Below are 19988 nucleotides of genomic sequence, written 5' to 3' on the forward strand. Positions count from 1 at the left end.
TATCAACAAATTGTACGTGGATTTTACCAACTATCACCTCTAGGAAATGGACCGCGTACTATAGGTCCCTTTTTTTCAAAGAGGAGGGACAAGAACATTCTTAAGTGCAATAATTATAATTCCTTTTATTGGTAATAAGGTGGAGTCATTATATCATTCAATTAAAAAGTTCTAGCTTGTAATATAAAATGGGGGAACGATATATATATATATTTACACAAGTAATTTTAGGTAGATTAACTTTTTAGGTAGAAATAAACACGTTAATCAACATTTAAGTATTAATCCAACCATCAACAACCATGTCATATGATTAAATTTGATTAAAATTTTTGATCTTTCTAGCATTAACCTATTCACACATCTCCTTTGCACTTCTCCATGTTCTTATTCCATTGATTCTTTTTTTTTTTTATTTATTTTATTTTATTTTATTTTTTTATAAACCTTATAATCTCAACATGGTCCACCATCAACATCACCCGTGATGTCTCCACTTAACCATCTATCCGTAAATGTTGGGTTTTCTCTCAAAAAATCTTGGTTTATTATGGATGGAAACTTCCTTATATATTGATTGTGTATTATTTTATCATATGACTGATGCTAGATCCTATTCTCCAAGTTTTAATATTTGGGTTGATATCATCTCAAGTGCTCACAGTTCTAATAAATAAAGGCTGCAAACCAATCTTTATTTCCCAAGAAGTTAGAAACGTCCACATGTCCATTATCCCAAATTAATTAATCAAATACGAAGTCTCTTTCCAACTTTGATAGTTACACACAATGACACAAATGAAAACCAATTTTCAATAGAAGAAAGCTATTTTTACTAGACTTGACAATTTTTTACATGTCTCATTAACACGACATTTAAACAACACCAAAATAATAATTTCGGATCGACACGATAACTATTTAGGTCATTGTCGGGTCACACCATAAGAACAGTGGCAGAGCCACATAGAGGCCAATAGAGGCCTGGACCTATCCTGAAATTCCATTTTATACGTATTATACAATAATGATCATGTGGCTCGTTGGTTATTGGGGGTTTGCAGTTACCACTGGTCTTGGGGTCGACACTTGCTGCCGTGTATCGAGTACCAAAATCTTAAAAACCTTATAATTTGTCTTCTTTTTTAACCATATAAGAACCAACCCCCATTTTGTTGTTGTCATAATTTGCCTTCTGTGTTACCATACAAAAACCAAGCCAACATTTCTTTTAATATTAGTCTTAGGTTTTACCATGTAAAAACCATACCTTTTTCTTTGTCAATTAATATAAAAGAAGACCTATAAAGTCTAGAACAAGATATAATTTTAAGACTTAACTGAAAATTTTTTGTTCGAATCTAACATATTAATCTTTTATTTATCAAAGCTCATAAACAAGTTTTGTTCTTATAATATACCTTTAATTTTTCTCCCATTCAATAAGATTTCAATTATTTTATTTAGCTTCTTTTGTATGGCTTAAAGGCCCTTCCTAATAGTCTGGATTTCTAGTCCTCGCAAGGAGGTTTTGGTCTGAGAAAGTCAAAGCTTAGAGTTTTGATGATTTGCACACGAAACCCTAAGGAAGTGACAGCAGGCTTGCATTGTTTGTCACAGGGGCTGCTGGTGTGCTTAACGAGTGGGAAGACGTTATTGCAGAGGGTGGGTGAGATACCTTGGGCTTTTATGGAGGAATCGGATATGAAAGACGTTATGGAGGAGTTAGGGCAGACCTTAGGAGACAAGCTTCACCTTACTGATAGGGAGAAGGATGGAGTCGTGATTGGCAGAAAGGATGTGGAAGAGGCATTGATCGGCTTTCATTATATGCTATTGGCAGAGGTTTTGATCGAGAGAACAGTGCATGGGGAGGCGTTCATTGATCGATTCACGTCATTGTGGCAAGGGAAGGAAGGGGTTTCGATTAGGGACATTGGTGATCGGAGGTTCTTGATCAAGTTCATGGCCAAGAGGGATATGCAGCGGGTTCTAGATTCTGAATTCCCTTGGACGTTTCGGGATGACTTTGTGATAGGGGGTGATTGCACAAATAGAAAGGAGGCACGGTGGAATGCTTTATCATTGGGAGATATGTGGATTCAGATTCATAAGGTGCCACCATTAAGTATGACAATTGCAGTGGCTATGACAATTGGGGGAAAGATTGGCACGGTGTTAATAGTGGATAAATCGGCGAGCCGGGAATGTATTGGCAGGTTTTTGCAAGTTCGTATTCGATTCAATTTACGGGGACCATTGACGCAGGGTATGATGGTTACGTTCCGGGATGAAAGACTTATGTGGGTTCAATTTCAATATGAAGGTTTGCCTAATTATTGTTTTTATTATGGGAAGCTTGGACATGTGAGTAGGGCGTGTACAGTACATGGGTTGTGTGGGTAGCAAGGTATGGATGGGGTAGAAGAACTCCGAGGCTTAGAGGACACACTGCCGTATGAAGGTTTGGAGGCTCATGTTGATTTGCAGGGTAATGAGATTAGATCACCATCACAAAGATCCAAAAGCCATAATATGGGGGAAGGAAGTGGGAGAGCAATAGAGTCACGGCGAGGTGGTGACGTGAACCGATAGGGGATGCATGAGGTGGTGGGGACACGGATTGCAAGGGATTGCGTTGGGCAGAAGGGTAGACGAACAAGGCATATGTTTGGAGGGGACTTGGACGATACTGCCTCATCATCGGAAAAACAAAATAAAAATGGCAGTAACGGTGGATAGGAAAGAGGGAGGAGAATGGTTTTCATGGCTCAACGACAAATAGAGGAAGAGGCGGCTCGAAAGGCAAGGGAAAAAGCTTTTGATGCGGGGCTTATTGGACGTGGAGAGGTAATAGCGTCGGGAGCCGTGATTGTTGTATTGGTTGACTTTGTTGAACTGGTGGGGGTATGGCTAAAGGTGCAGCAAGGAGTCAGAGGGGCTTGTAGGTGGACTTGAATGATCTAATAAGTATGGAAGAAGATGGACAGGTGGTTGAGGGAAATCAATGAGAGATTATATTAGGGTGTAGCAAGTAAGGGAAGAGGTTATTAGAGGCTTGGCATGAGCTGTTCCTAGTGGGACCCAAGGCTCGAACCCTTTTGAGTTGGGTCTTATTATTGCTGCCGTGTGTGGGGAGAGCAAGAGACAAAATATAAGGATAGAGGAGGTAGAAAAGGAAGTGGAGGGGACGGAGGAGGATGATAGTAGTATCCGGCATGAGTGAGCTCCTATTTTTTCTGTGGTGGATGAGACTAGCCGTGAGGGGTCTTCACGATCGCCATGAAAACATTATGCTGAGACTATCAAGGAATTGGGGGTTCCTTGACAATTGATGCCTTGGTGGAGCAAGTGCGGCTTCATAACCCCAAGGTAGTGATCTTATTGGAGACATAGAATAAAAATGATCGCTACAAGTATTTACTTAAGTTGTTACGGATGGACCTTATGCAACCGGTGGAACCAAAAGGTATTGGAAGGGGCTTATGTCTTTTTTGGAAAGATGAGGTGGATATCTCTAGTGTTGTGTGGAATAGCTTCTTGATTGAGTTGGGCTTTGGTGGCGATCCGATCCATTCGGATTGGAGGATGCTAGCAGTATATGCAAGTACGGATAAGAAAAGGAGAAGAGCTCAATAGAGTGAGCTTAGTAAGAGGATTAGTAACTCACAGGGGAAATAGATAGTGATTGGTGATTTTAACAATATTGTGGATGATGAGGAAAATGAAGAAGGAATTACAGATCTTTGGCGAGTACGAAGGGTTTTCGGGAATTCCTGGCAGACAACGAGCTGCTTGATTTGGGCTTTGAAGGATACCCCTTTACATAGAGGAACAAATAGGATGATAGGTTGATTCAACAAAGGCTGGATATAGGGGTGGCGACATCAGGATGGATGGACATATTTCCGCGGGTGAAGAATAGTCATGTGGTATTGGAGGGTTTGGATCATTCTATGCTAATTCTTTCCTCTGATGATACAATTTCGAAAGTACCGCGGTGTTTTCTCTATGATTCTAGATAGGGAAAGAATCCAGAGTGTCAGGAGATTATTACGAAAGCATAGAGGGAACCAGTGGAAGGATCTTTGGCGTTTAAAGTAAGTGAGAAATTGAAGGGGACTCGATACTGTCTTAAGTTGTGGAAGAAGACTATAAGACTGAATTCCTAATGAAGGATAAAGGAGCTTCAGGAAGATATCAGGAAGGGGATACTGGATCCGCATGTTCGGCATGAGCACATTAAGGCGAATGAAAAAGAGTTGGCGGTGGCAATTAAAGAGGAAGAGTATTACTGGAAGGTGAAATCAAGGAATACATGGCTTCAAGAAGGGGATAAAAATACCAAATTCTTTCATGCTCAAATGGTACAATTAAGGAGGAATAATCGAATTCAGGGGCTGAAAGATAGTACCGAAGCATGGCAGAAGGATTCAATATGTATGCAAGACATTACTGTTAATTATTTTATCTCTCTATTTAAGTTCAGTGCTTCTCAGCAGTGAAGGGAGGTGGCAGCTTGTGTGGGGACGAAGGTGAATGATCAGGGATAATGATGAGCTTATCCGGCCGTTCTCAATTGAGGAATCCGTGAAACAGTGTTTCAGATTCCAGCTACTACGTCTCTTGAACCTGATGGGTTTATGGTTGGTTTCTTCCAAGATCATTGGGAGGTGGTGGATGGAGATACCATCCGAATGTTGCAAGCCTTTCATCAATCTGGGCAGTTGTTACAGAAGATTAACGATACACATATTGTATTAATCCCTAAGGTGAAGGTTCCACGAAGGATGATGGAGTTGAGGCCTATTTCTTTATGTAATGTGGTATACAAGATCATTGCAAAGGTCTTGATGATGAGATTAAAAACGATGATGGATCAGGTTATTGGTCTTAACCAGTTGGCTTTTGTATCGGGATGGCATATTCATGACAACACTCTAGTAGTACACAAAATTTTGCATTCTTAAAGCAAGGTGTCGACGGGGAGGACGGTAGGATGGTGATTAAGCTGGATATGGCAAGAGCTTATGACCGTCTGGAATGGGATTTTCTGATTGAGGTTATGGATAATTTGGGGTTTCATCCCAAATTTTGTGATTGGATTCGTGAATGCATTTCTACGGTGTTATATAGTGTTATGGTGAATGGTGTACCATCAAGTTACTTCCGACCAGAGAGGGGCTTAAGGCAGGGTGATCCAATGTCCTCTTTCTTATTTCTCCTATATGCTGAAGTTCTTTCATCATATATTCGAAAGCATGAGATGGAGGGCTGAATTAGTGGGGTATGGGTGGCACCGGCTGCAGCGCCTATTACTTACCTATTTTTTTGCAGATGATTCGGTGGTCTTCTGTAAAGCAGAATAAACGGAGACAGTACAGGTGGTTAATATCTTGGATGACTGTGGTAAGGCGTCTGGCCAGATTATTAACCTGGAGAAAAGTTCTATATTCTTTAGGAAGGGTTGTCAGAAGAAGCAAAAAAAAAAAACGAATTGTGATGCGAATGAACATTCAGGCTAGAGATGAATTTGGCAAATATTTGGGGGATTCAAGCTGATTTTGGGCATTCTAAGAAGGCGGTGTTTGAATCAGTTCTTCGAGGGGTTGAGAGCCACATTAATGGTTGGGTCGAACAATTTTTTTCGTCGGCAGGGAAGGAAATTTTGAATATATTAGTTGCCATGGCGAGCCCGAATCATGCTATGGCATGTTTTAAATTGCCAGTGGGTACTTGTAAGGAAATAGAATGAGTTCTTGCTCAATTTTGGTGGAAAGGACAAGCTAAGACTAAAAGGTGTCATTGGGTGGCGTAGGATAACATGACCGCAAGTAAGAAGCTGGGAGGATTGGGGTTTCGTGACCTTATTAGATTTAATTTGGCTATGCTTGCTAAAATTAGTTGGCGGGTGTTAAATAATCTAGAATTGGTGCTTGGTGTGGTGCTAAGGGATAAGTATTTTCCTCACTCTTCACTCATGGAGGCAAATAAACAAAATAAATCATCATGGGGGTGGAAAAGTATTTTATTGGGGAGATAAGTCCTGAACCATGGGCTTCGTTGGAGGGTAGGCAACGGTGAATCTATTAGGATCGCTAGTGATCCATGGATTCCTAAGCCTCATTCGTTCAAACCGATGTTGCAGAGGGGCTTCTAATGTGAAGGTGTGTGATTTAATCACTATAGATAGGAAGCACTAGAAAATGGAGATTGCAGCTTTGGTGCTATCAGAGGACTTGGATTTGATTTTAATTATTCCGATTAGTAGAAATGGTTGCAAGGATAAAAGAATAGGGCACTACACAAAGAACGAGATATATTCGGTGTGGTCGGGATACCATGTAGCTATAAACATGATGAAAAATGGGGAGTTTGGCCGCAAATGAGGGGGAATGTCGAGCTCCACGGGAGCGTTGGGAGGGACATGGAAGAACATGTGGTCTCTCTTGGTGCCGAATAAAATTCGGTTCTTTATTTGGAAGGCATGTTGAAAAGCGTTGGCGGTAAGGCATAATTTGGAGCGCCAATAGATCCGGGTAGTGAATAAGTGTAAGCTTTGTGGTATGCCTGATCAAACTGAGGCTCACCTCTTTTTTGGGTGTGAATGTGGTCGTGCATTCTAGTTTGGGACGTCGTTGCAAATTAATATGATGGATATGGGGGCAATGGAATTTTTGGAAGGATGTCAGAGATTAGTGGAGCGAATAGAGAAGGAGAATGATGCAGAATTGATAATGCATCATGTGGCTTTTGGGTTATGGTGAATATGGAAGTGTAGCAATGAGGCTGTCTTTACAGGGAATCAAATACTTCCACATATTGTTGTTGAATTGTGGCAATAGCAAGTTGTGGAGTTTTGGGTGGCTACAGTAGTGGAGGAAGGAGAGCAACGAAATAGCAAGGATTCAAGGTTAAAAGGTAGATCAATGGTAGGAATGGGTGGGGAACGGTAACCAATGGAGGATGCCCATCTTTGGAGAGTTAAAGTTGAATTGTGATGCTGCTTGGAGGAATGACATGACGGTGGGGGGGGGGGATTAGATGGGTGTTACAAGATTTGCTGGGATTTAGAAGATTGCGGGAGGGGTGGGTGAGGAATGGTATGCGGCTGCAATTATGGCGAAGGCAGAGGCTGTTAGACAAGGGATGAAGACGATTATCGTACGTGATGTTATAGAGGCTGGCATTAGATTGGTGGTGGAATCAGATTTGAATGGATTGATTCTGTTTGATAGATAACTTATTCTTGTATGTTGATTAAGGAGGCCTACTTAGTTTGCATGCATGAATTTGATGCTAGAATATAAGGGAGTTTCATGTAATCATTATGAACTTATATTCATAAGTATTGGAGTTTGCTAGTCACGTTCGTGTTAAGTAAATTCTTGGCAGGAGTATCATGTTTTTCATAGTTATGAATGCCTTGTCAATGCTTATGATTTTCACAAAGCTTAATGATCTTTGATTGTATCTCTATTATGCTGTTCATGTAGGGAACTATTGAAGAATTATTTGGTTACCGATGCGTATTCCATCCAATTCAATGACTTAAGGAAAATATGAGGGTTAATTAGTGCTGTCCATGGTTAATCTGGGGCGTTGAGGTTCATGTTTTATTGGGATAATAATTGGAAATTGATTTGTGTTGCATATGTGTCATGTGTGGAGAAGGACCCTCTAGCTAGCTTATCACCTATCCATTCACCCCAATTTTGTGCAGCTTAGTTTAAGCTTACAATCTGCTTGTTTTTACCTTAATTTCATCCAAAATCCAATCCCCATTTACTTTGTTGTGGCAAATTAGTTAGAATCTGTTTTAATTTGCTTGTTTTAGTGTTTTGAGTCAACCTAAGTTAAAATTCGTCCAAATTACTCCTTAGGTCCTGTTTTGAGTCAATTTAACTTAGTTTGTGTGTTTTGAGTCAATTTAGCTTATTTTGAGTTGTTAGAGTCTAGTTTTCTGTTTTTGAGTCTAGTTTAGTGTTTTAGAGTTTAATTTGAGTAGATTAGCATCCCTTCTAATCCCCGGCCTAGAACGATCCCTACTTACACATACTACAATTATAGGGTTTAATTTGTGTGTTAGAATATATCACATCAAATTTTGGCGCCGTTGCCGAGGATTAGTAAAATTGCTAATCCCTCTGTTTGTTTGTTTATTTTTCTTTTGATATTTGATTTAGTTTTATTTCTTTGATTTCAGGTACTAGAGAAGCAAGACATGGCAACTGCTAATCTTCAAGCTCAAATAGCGAATCTGACTTCTCAGTTGTCACAGTATGCTGAAGGGTCCACAATGCAAAGTGTCCCTACATTTGGTGCTTCTTATAGGCAAGAATATCAAGCAAATCAATGTCCACAAAGAGGTTGGGAGAATGTTAATACCTGGGGTTATCGAGATCATAATCAATCAGGAAACAATCTGTTCTTCAACATGTATAATTCAGATTAGAGTGATAATTCAAACTCTATGTGGTGGGAATCTCGACAAGTTCAACATGAAGGATATTGGCAGCCATCTGAGGATTTTTATTCAAGCCCTATGCAGCTACCACAGCCTCCCCCTCAACAATCTCAACCAAATTCAGGTTTATCATTGGATTATGATAAAATTCTTCCAATACTAACTTCTTTAACTCAAGATTTACAAAATCAAGCTAAAAAGGTGGACGAATTGAAGAAGCAAATGGGGCAGATCGCATAATTCATGGGGCAAATTCAAGAACAAAGTGAACTTTCCCACTGAACTATTGTAAATTCAATGGGAGATTTTGAAATCATTGAAGCTATCACCTTGGGAAGTAGTATAGAGGTTGGAGATGACCCAAAAACGTCTAAACACAGCCAGAACGTGGATGAAAAGTTTTTGCTCGAGGAAGAGGAGGATGCCAAAGCCACGGTAAAGGTAGCACCACCCTTGCCGCAGCCTTCTAAGGCTTCTACGCCATCTAATTCAGGTAAGGTTGTTCCAAATTCAATTATTCCTAACCCCGTTCCACCAAATGTCCCTATTTCGTGCAGGTTCATGATTTCCAAGGAAGAAGAGAGTGAAAAAGACATTTTCGAAGCCCTTCCAAAGGTGCAAAGAAATCAAGTTCCAGAATGTGTTGAATTGTCCAAAGAACTTTGTACAACAAGAAGAATGATTCAAGAGAAAGAAGTGGCTGGGGAATGTCTAGAATTCATCAAAGAGGATATACGTGAGACAACAATTCCCAAAGAAGTTGGATTTTATGACACGGGACAAGTCATAACTCTCAAAACACCAAATCTGGCTGAATTTTCTAGTCCTACAAATTTCGAAGGGTTGTTTATTCTTGAGTTCATGTCGGAGCACACAAGTAAGCCACCTCACCGAATTTCAATTTTGTTTTATACTAATATGTTGTTAATGATTCAGGCACCCACTCTAGAATTTAAACCATTACCGGATCATTTCAAGTATCACCTTTCATTCAAAGATCAATTCCATGCCATGGGACCTAAGGGAGCTTAAAATGAGGTATCGTCCGGCTGGAAGACGTTAAAGCAAGTGCTTCTTGGGAGGCAACCCATGCATTCAAATAAAGAAGACCTAGGAATCTCCAACTCCACAACCAGATTTGCATTCCTAAACCCTACTCTTTATTGCTTTTACTTTGTGTTGACCCTAAAAATTACAAAACCTACGTGGCGCGCAGGCCGAGTAACTAATAAGCTAACTACGTCCTTCGGTCGAATGTGGGGCGTGCCAACTCGTCGGCCGAGCCTGGCCGAGGAGTAAAATTTGTTGATGTAGCTTTGAGCGCGTCACTGACTTCTTTAACTTGCGATTGCGACTGAGGAAGGAACACTCTCGGTCTCTGGGTTCTACAGCCTGAAGACAAGGCTGCTAATTCTGCGGAGTTCACAAATCGTCCGAGCCCGATTCGGTCACTGTGATTATATTCGTGAGAGTATAAGCACGTCGAATCGAGACCAAGGTGTATGGGCACAGGTACTCGAACGTGATGTATGTCTTGATGGTAAACGTAGTTCGGCCGTCGGAATGCCGAACCCTGAAACTCACTTGTGAGTATCCAATCATAAAACCACTCGGCGACCAGTACGCCGAGCAATGTAACTCGTAACACCTAACTATGCCGAGAAGGCTAGCAAGGTGACCTCTGCCAACAAAGGTTCGAAAACCTTTCTCGACCGAGACTTGGATAGATAATCGGTCGACCTCGACGCAGTGCTGTTTATCCAAACTGAAGATGCTTCTCGGTCGGCTGATTCTGCGGCAGCAGTGCTGTTTATCCAAACTGAAGATGCTCGCCGGGCGCTTCCACAGTGCTGTTTATCCAAACTGAAGGTGTGTCGGCAGGAAAAGAAAAGGAAAAAATCTCAAGGTGTTGAAAGGTTTTGCGCAGGGCAATTGTATGCTGATTTGAAGGTCCTTTCTGTTTGCATGATTTCTTGAATTTATAGTGCCCCATTCCTTGAAACCGACTCCGATTTGGATTGGGAGTCCTTGTCCCATTTCGCTTCTTCCTCGAACAAACCTACTCCTACTGGGATTCTGAATTTTCCTTCTTTTCGGGACTTCATTCCTTGCTGGTCGAGAATCCTAGTTGCACCAGGACTCCCTCGACCTTTCTATTTATCTGGACTACTTATGATAGGATTTGGCCGATCCTGTTAGCTGGCCCGGGCCCTATTATTCGGCCCATATTATTTATCATCTCCTTGGGCCGAGCACATCCTGCTGCTCGGCCCAGCAATAATATTTTGGGCCCAAACATTGCCCCCTCGCTTCTGAGGTCGCCGACTGTTAACTCTTGGTCGGGCCTCGACCTTGAAGAAGCGAAAACGTTTATTGCTTTTTTGAACTTTACTTAATGACCGTTATTCCTGCGTATTTATGAGGCATGATTGCACTTTCCTCGTTGCCCCCAAAGCGTGGCCACGTGTCGATTCTCCACCGCTCTTAAAACTTTCAATCGTGGGCCTCGAAACCGTGCACTAACTGGAACGTCTTATCTTCATTAATGCCTTAAAACTGGCGTCGCACGCAATCGTGCGTCCTGGATTTTCGACTCCTCGATCCCCTCTTCGCAGGTTCCCAAAATATCCGAAATGATTGAGCCTTTCCCGGTTAAATTTCCCCCCAATTTGAACCAGTGCTTTTCGAATCCCAGACGTTTGATATTCATCCTGAAAGGCCTATAAATACCCATATTTCTGCCATTCGCCTTTTACGCTTTCAGAAATTCTAAAATCTCAATTTCCTCATCCTTGTTCGTTCCAATCAAACCTTCCAGTTCTTTCTTCTGCAATACCTTCTTTTTTCAGAAACATCTCTTCTCCACAAATGGCCTCCTTCATTTCAAAGTTCTCTGATGAGATCAACAAGTGCAAGGATTTCATCGATCGGAGCGCCGTCAAGACGCTACGATTTGAAGAAGACATGGCCACCACCCACCAAATTCTGGGTCCCCTCTTCAGAGACGCAGTGCCGTCGTCTGTCACTAACCTGCTCAAGGAGCAGTGCTTAACGCCCCTGCTGCAGGGGTTCGACTGGTCGAAATGGACTCTGGCGCGGCCTCAGGGAGCCTGGCCCTCGACTACTACGGCTTGGGCTGCCTGGGTCGACCGAATGAGCACCTTCTTCTCTAAGGAATGGAAGGCTCTCGGTATCTATGATGCCATTATTCTGTCAAACATGGAGATTGTCACGGATAAGGAGTTGCTCATGGCGGCCCTGAGTTTATGGTGTTCGGGCACCAACACCATGGTCCTGTCTTTCTGCCCCCTCGACCCCACTATCCTCGACATTTCGGCCATACTTGGGACTTCCCCGGCCGGCCTTCCTATTGACGCCGCCCTTTCCGGATACCCTTCTCCTCTTGACCTGAAGGCACTATTCGACGAAAGGGTCGTCGAGACGCTAAGCCGGGGCGATCGGGAGCCTTCAAGGGAAGAAGTTCAGAAGCTCCACAAGAACTTCTTTAACTACAACACGCTCATCCTCCATTTCGCCGGCCGAGGCGAGGAAGGCTTTAGGAAGGGAGAGCACGAGGCCTTCCTCTTCTACTGGTATAACAAGTTCATCTGTTGTACCAGGTCAAACAAGTGCCTGGTGGAGAACATGCCGATGGCCCAGGCACTGGCTAATGGTCGCTTGCTGGCGCTCAGTCCAGCCATACTCGCCAACCTCTACCATTGCTTGGCTGAGGCGACCATTGGCAAAATTGACCCGCACCAGAACGGACCCCTCTGGGTGTTCCAACTCTGGTTGCAGGTCTACTTCTCCACCCTTCGACCGGAGGTTCCTGCCTTTGAACGAACGGCCGCCCTCGGCCTTCAACTGGCTTCTCGACCGGCACCACTTCACCGAGCCGATGAGGTCTTTAAACACTTCCTCAGCCTCGACGTCCTCTCGGATGATGAGTTCCTGGTGTGCCGGCGCCAGGAATACCCTTCCTCGCTCAGGCTTCCCACGGCAGCATGGGCCGAGTTCGAGGATGCGGACATCCGTCGGTGCTGGGGGTCGTTTGTTCTGGCCCGCGACCTTCCTTTGGGTTGCGATGCCCGCCGAGCCGGCTGGGAGGTCTATCACCCCCACTTCCTCGCCCGGCAGCTCGGCTATCTTCAAGGCTGCCCAGTCCCCCTGCTCGCCTCTCGGTCTCTCCTAAGTCGGGGACGTCTTACTGGTTCCTCTGAAAGGGAATGCAAGACGTCGGACCAGGAGTTCCAAGAGAAGTGCAGGAAATTTCGGCTTCGGCCGACGATTCCTGAATCTTTGGGAACCGACACCTTCGGGGACTGGTGCGAGGAATATACCGGGGACTTCTTCGGCGCCCCGGCCGAAGATCTGGTGAGGAAGATCTTCGGCGATCGTCCCAGATCAGCATCCTCGACTCAACCTAAGGAGTCGGCCCAAGGTAGTATTTCCGCTTTTTTCCTCTTTGTTTTATCTGTTATCTTTGTTATTAATTACTTTGCTCTTCAGGGGGTCGTGGGTCAAGGACGGTCGAAGTGGTCGCTGCGGTGGCAAAGGCGACGAAGCTGGTGCCCAAGAATACAACCCTTGTCACCGAGCGGATGGTCCCTTCCAAGCGCCCCCACCGAGAGGCCGAGCTTGCGGAGGAGGCCCCTCGCCCTTCTAAACACGTCAAGAAATTGGCGAAGAAGGGCGACCGGGAAATTCATGTCGTCCCCAGTGACACTACTGGGACGCCTGCTCCTGCCGGCTCTCCATCTGTGCCGGTTGCCGCGGCACCTCCAACCTCGAATCCTCCAGCCGTCTCCCCGGCCGATCCAATCGTCGCACCCGCTCCAGCTTCGGAGCCGGTCGTGGCACCTGAAATGGGGAAGTCGGCTGCGCCTGCCGAGGCACCCTCGACTCCAACGATCGTTTTGGAGGTATAATTCTGCTTCTACTTGGTTTCTTAAGGTTTCTAGTTGTAACGCTAAATGTTCTCTTTTTGTTCAGGATGTCGAGAGCGAGAGTGACGAAGTCCCGCTGCAACGCCGTCGTCGACTAGTCAACTCTCCTCCCGTCCATCCTCCTCCGGTAGTCGAGGCGACCGCTCGACCACGTCCTATTGCGGCGGATCGTGGCAAGAGACCTATTGTCGATCCTGAGGCCATGGCTGAAACGCCGATCCACCCGCAGGACGAAGATCCTCCCATTCCTCCACAGGAAGTCTTTTCGGCCTTTGTAAGTCTCGCTTTTTGTTGTGTTGATTTTTTTTTTACATGGTATTTAAAGCTATTAAATGTCAGGTGCCCGAACATTCATTTCACCGGCAATTTTATGCGCCGAGGGGCTCTGTCTATATTTCCTGGCCGCCGTCGTGGCCATCAAATGTAGATGACCTCCATCGGCCGCGTGAATTGCGTAGCGGTCTAAGGCACTGGGCTCGGCCATTAAGTTCCCTGGGTTCGAGCAATGACCCAGAGGGCATGGCCGAAGTCTCCTTTCGGCAGGTCTAAAACAATTCCCTGTTTCTTTATGCACTATATCATGATGTCTACTTTCCTTCACAAAGTTCTCTTTTTATGTGCAGCCGTTGTGGGAAGTGGAGCTCGACGCTCTTCTTCAGAGCACAACCGGTGAGGCCGGCTCTTCTGCTGTTCCCGCCGAACCAGCGGGCGCTGTGCCCGAGGCTGAAGTCTTCGTGAAGCTGCACGAAGTTTTGTCTCTGACTGCCTCCCAAGATCTCCGGTGCAAGGGCCTTGACTCTGTTGGAGAGTGTCTCAATGACCTCGCCAGCGGTGGTCACCTGAGCCTGGAGGGCATCTCTTTTCTAACCGACCTCCTGGAGCGGACTCGGCAACACTTTCTTATCTTCGAGCGTGCCCTACAGGCCGAGGACGATTTGAAGGTGGCCAAGGTCGCGTATGAGGCTGGCCGAGTAGAGATGGAGGCTTTCAAGGCAAAGAAAACAAAGCTGACCGAGTTTGATCGCCAGATCTCTGACCTCCAGCGCTAGATTTCTGACCTTCAACGCCAAAGGTCGGCTGCTGCTTCCGAGCTTGAGAAGGATTTTGAGGCTAACAAGGCTCGGCTGACGGCCTTCGCTGCCGGCGCACGGCATATCCAGCAACTGCAGTGCAACAAGAAGACGCGGCAGGCTGAGATAATTTTGAGCGAGGCGAAGTGGCTGGAGCTGAAAGCTGCCCTTGAGACTTTCCTCCCCTCAACCCCTTAGGAATTTAATCATTGTATTTGTTCTCTTGTAATGATTTTTGTTATCAATACAATGGTCGTTTTGCTATTAATACAATGGTTGTCTTGCTATTAATACAATGGTCTTACTCTTGCATTTCCCATGTAATTGGATAATACTTTTTTAAAAACTTTCCATTAATCGGCAACTTATGAACTGAACCCGTCCGATCTCTTAGATGATATGCCCCCTTGCCGAGGACTTTGTGAACGATGAATGGCCCTTCCCAATTTGGCGACCACTTACCAAATTTGGGATCTTTAATCCCAACAGGCAACACAGTTTGCCAAACCAATTCTCCTTCGCCGAACGTTTTTTGTCTCACACGCTGGTTATACGCTCGCTCGGCAATTTTCTTTTGTGCAACCAATAAGTTACCCGCGTCGATTCGACTTTCTTCTAAGTCTTCCAACTCTTGCCGCATCGCTTGACTGTATTCAATACTGCATAAATCACTCTGCTCAATTACTCGTAACGAGCTTATACTCAACTCGACCGGTAACATAGCATCGTGTCCATAAGTTAACGCGTAAGGAGTGGTTCCAGTGGCCGACCGGGGTGAAGTTCGGTATGCCCATAATGCTTCACTTAACTTCAAATGCCACAAACCAGGTTTCTCTTTTACCATTTTTTCAAGGATGCCGATCAACACTTTGTTGCTTGCCTCGGCCTGTCCGTTTGCCTGTGGGTAGTACGGCGTAGATTGCTCGAGTCGGATATTCAAACTTGCCACGTATTCCCTAAACCTATCCGCCGTGAATATAGTGCCATTATCAGTTATGATGGTTTCTGGCACGCCGAATCTGGTCACAATATTCTCCTCTACGAAGTTGCATACCTCTTTAGCCGTTAATTCGGCGTATGACCTGGCCTCGACCCACTTAGTGAAATAGTCAGTTGCTACAATTATCCACGCGTGTTTCGCTGCCCCCGATGATGGCGTGATTTTGCCAATTACATCCATTGCCCAACCCCTGAACGACCATGGTTTAGTAACCGAGTGTAGTAATTCGGCCGGAGCTCTCTGCACGGGTCCATGAATCTGGCATGATACGCATCTCCGTGCATATTCGATGCAATCCTTTAATATATTGGGCCAAAAATAACCGTGTCGTCGGAGCAACCAGCGCATCTTTCGTCCAGATTGGTGTGCCCCGCAAATTCCTTCATGTACCTCGGCCATTGCTTGAGCAGCCTCGTGTGGGCCGAGGCACAACAGTAGTAAACCATCCTCGCCCTTGCGATATAATTCATTTTGATACGACACGTAATTTGTCGCGAGCACCTTCGTTCTTCGGTCGTGTTTCCCATTGGGGTTATCGAGGTACCGTAACATCGTCTTTCTCCAATCATCTGGTTCTACTTCGACGACACATACTTCTATGGGATCTCCTCGTTCTATTAGGGATGAAAGCGACATTACCCTTGTACGTATTACGTGCGCGCGCTGGAGAGTTTGCTGATTAATCAAAACGGGGTACGAGCGTTGACCAGTGTTCGCAATTCCCACAATTCGACCTAGTTTGCCCCCCATGAGTTGTGCTCCGGAGGCAATCTGGGCGAGTTCGTCGGCATCAGTATTGTGGATACGTGAAATGTGTTCAAATGTGATTCGTTTGAACGACTCGGCCAGGTAGGTGGCGACCATGTGATAGGGAGCTAAAGTACAACTTATGCAATGAAACACGCCGTTCAGTTGGTTAATCACAAGTTTGGAATCACCAAGGACAAGAACGCGGGGGGCCCGCAGATCGTGTAAAACATGGAGGCCGATAATGAGGGCTTCATACTCGGCCTGATTATTGGTGCAGATGAAATCTAACTTGAGAGAAAAATACCATCGACATTGATCAGGCGACTGAATTGCGATACCGACACCTGCCGAGGTCGAAGTACTGGAACCATCAAAATGCATAGTCCAATGGTTATCACGTGTGGTGACGAAACTGATGTCGACGTCGCCCCCCTCAAAACCATAAGGGGATGGGTGTTGTGCCAGGAAGTCGGCGAGGGCTTGCCCCTTGACGGCCTTTTGTGGTACATACTGAAGGCTGAACTCGGATAAGGCGAGTGTCCATTTCCCAATTCGGCCTTTGACCATAGGCCGAGTCAGCATGTAGCGAATTACGTCGGTTTGGGCGATGACCTGCGTGACTGTGGGGAGCATGTAATGCCGAAGCTTGGATCCGGCAAAAAACAACGCTAAGCAAAGTTTTTCGACAGGGGAATAATTAAGTTCTGGTGAATTCAAGTTTCGGCTAAGGTAAAAGATAGCTTGTTCGCGTCCGACATTATTATCTTGCGCGAGGAGGCAACCAATGGATTCGGCGGCTGCCGAAATGTATAATTTAAGGGATTTGTTGCGACAAGGTGGAACGAGCACGGGCGGAGTGGAAAGGGCCACCTTGATTTGCGTAAACGCAGTTTGATGCTCTTCGCGCCATTCAAATCGGTCATTCTCCTTCAATTTAAGGAGCGTAGAGAATGCTTTCATTTTACCGGCCGAATTGGCGATGAAACGTCGGAGGAAATTTATTTGCCCGAGTAACGACTGGAGCTGTTTCTTTGTCGTCGGAGGTGGGGCGCTAATGATCGCGCGGGCTTTATTTTCATCGACCTCGATGCCGCGATGGTGCACCAAAAAACCTAGGAAATTACTGGCCGAAACACCGAAAGCACACTTGGCCGGGTTCATCTTGAGGTTGTTTTTGCGCATGCGAAGGAACGCTTGCCTCAGGTCGTCCAGGTGTGTTTGACGATGCTTGGATTTTACGACCACATCATCGATATAAACTTCGACGATTGTACCTATTAAGTCGTGGAAGATCATATTCATGGCGCGTTGGTATGTGGCGCCGGCATTCTTGAGGCCGAAAGGCATGACTACCCATTCATAAGTACCAAGTGCCCCCGGGCAACGGAAAGCCGTCTTGTGGACGTCAGCTTCGGCAATGAAAATCTGGTTGTAACCCGCATGACCGTTCATAAAAGATAGCAGTTCATGATTGGCTGCGGCATCAATTAATAAATCTGAAATCAGCATCGTATATTCGTCCTTGGGAGTAGCCAGATTTAGATTACGGAAATCGATGCAAATGCGAAGGGCACCGTTTTTCTTTAACAAGGGGACGATATTGGCCAACCATTCGACATACCGAGCGGTCCTAATAAACCCGGCTTTCAGAAGCCGAACCAATTCTTCCTTAATGCCGAGTTGTACTTCGTTCGAAAATCGGCGATGAGGCTGTCGAAAAGGCCTACACCCCTCCTTGATGCGTAGCTCATGCTCGACAAGGTTTCGATCGAGGCCTGGCATTTCATGATAGCTCCATGCAAAGCAATCTTTAAATTCGTGGAGTAGCTTACGGAGTTCGACCTTCATGGACGGTGGGAGTAACGCACTAATAAACAATGTTCGAGGATCCTCGGTCGTGCCTACGTTAACTTCCTCTAACGGGTCCTTGACCTGAGGTCGATGGTCTTCGAGTTTGGCCGGCGCAGCCTGAACTTTATCGAAAGATAGAACAGGGCCGTTATCTGCTTCGGCCAGAAATTCGATTAAATTGATGCCAGAATGTGGTTGCTTGGTAATGGCGTACCAATGGGCCAGCAGACGTTCCATTGTAGATGAAACCGCGGCCTGACGGCGTTCTTGTGTGGTGTGCTCAATCATCGATATTGATAACCAAGTTCGCCAAGCCAAGTCTCGCCGAATCCTGTTGGACAGTCTCGGCGCCGACCTCAATCACTTTTTGTACCGAAATTCTCGTCGGCCGCCCATCCTCGTTGAGGCCTTGGAGGGTGATGTAGCCGACGTGATCATCATAATAGCGAGCCTGAATCATGTTGGTTTCAAATGGTTGGTTATCGGCTGGGTGAACTACGACCGATTTGCCATCCCAAAAGATGAGGACTTGGTATAATGATGAAGGAATGCAACTGGTTTGGTGGATCCAGTCGCGGCCAAGTAATGCGTTATAATCCGTCTTGGAATCAATGACAAAGAATGCCGTCATGTGTTGACGACCGGCAATGCTAACTTCCAACGGGAGCACCCCTTTGGTCTGAGATTTGTCACCAACAAAGCTGCTCATAGTGATCCCTAACGGAATGAGTTCATTATCAGAACGGCGTAAAGCCTTCATGACGGATATTGGCATAATGTTGACTGTGGCTCCACAGTCGACAAATACTTTAGAAATGGGAAATCCTTCGATGTGAGCCGTGACGTACAACGGCTTCAGGTGTTGGAGATTAACCGAGGAGGAGCGGGGAAATAGCTCGGCTAAAGCTGCCTTGAGGTTATCTCCGCTTTGGTTTTCCCGGTCGTCGTCGTTTGCGACGAAATCTACTTGTGTGGCTTCCTCGGCAACTACGTCCCCGTCCAAGAAACCTGACTGGTGGGTACTCGGTTGGAATTCAGCTGGTAGAACGTGTACCATACTAATCTCCATATGTTCGAGGACCGAGGGGCCCATTGGGTCATGGTTGTCGTCTTCCGGAGAACTATCCTCTGTAGCAGTCGTCGAAAAATCCTCGATCAAACTTTTGAGTTCCTCGGTAAGAGCCGGTATCCGAGACGTGGGAACCAAATCAAGTGCGGGTGAGCCATTTCCTTCGACGATGTGGACTGCCGAAGATTCACGTTGGTCCTTTGTTACACGGGCTCGTTCTTCATATGCAATACGGGCGTTCCTCGTGTCTAGATAGGTATCCAATCGTGCTATCCGTTTTTCCTCGTCGGCCGTGAGGCCGAAGAGCGATACAGCCGAGAAGACTTCGAAATGATAGCGTAAATGCTGAAGGTCTTCAAGCGAAAAGGGTAATTCGGCGGCGTCAATATCGGTATAAGGATCGACTTCAAAACCAAGGACCCGAGCCTCTCGTATATGTTGAAACCTAGCTTTAATGGCTGGATCAGAAGTTTTCTGGATAATTTGCTCGGCATCAGGACAAGTTAGCGCTAAGTCGAGGGCTTCCTGACATGCCTTGGGGAGTCCGTACAAGTCATTTGCGGAGTATTTCTTATGAAATTCTCGCATGTATTCCATGGATGCACCGAGGAATGGAGGGTGTAAGTTGCGCCGTATTTTGATAAACGGCTCGCGCGGTGGTAACGGAGAAAGTTTCCTTTCGGCCTCTTGTGTAAAGTACTCTAGACGAGCTCTCGTTTCCCCAGGCCGGAGAAGGATCTTAATACGTTTCTCAGCCTCCTCAATGGTGGTTTCGAAATCAGCATCCACTACTTTCTTCCCTTCGGCTAACTGAGTCATGATAGTCGGGGTTGGC

General features: G+C 45.5%; 1 pseudogene; it reads left to right on the forward strand.

Annotated features, from left to right (window-relative positions):
• Positions 1-8224: 8224 nt before the first annotated feature.
• Positions 8225-9499, forward strand: LOC148690422 (uncharacterized; annotated as a pseudogene).
• Positions 9500-19988: the final 10489 nt, after the last annotated feature.

This window comes from Pyrus communis, chromosome 15 (genome assembly GCF_041283825.1).
Source record: "Pyrus communis isolate YQ-2024b chromosome 15, ASM4128382v1, whole genome shotgun sequence".
NCBI classification, from domain to species: Eukaryota; Viridiplantae; Streptophyta; class Magnoliopsida; order Rosales; family Rosaceae; genus Pyrus; species Pyrus communis.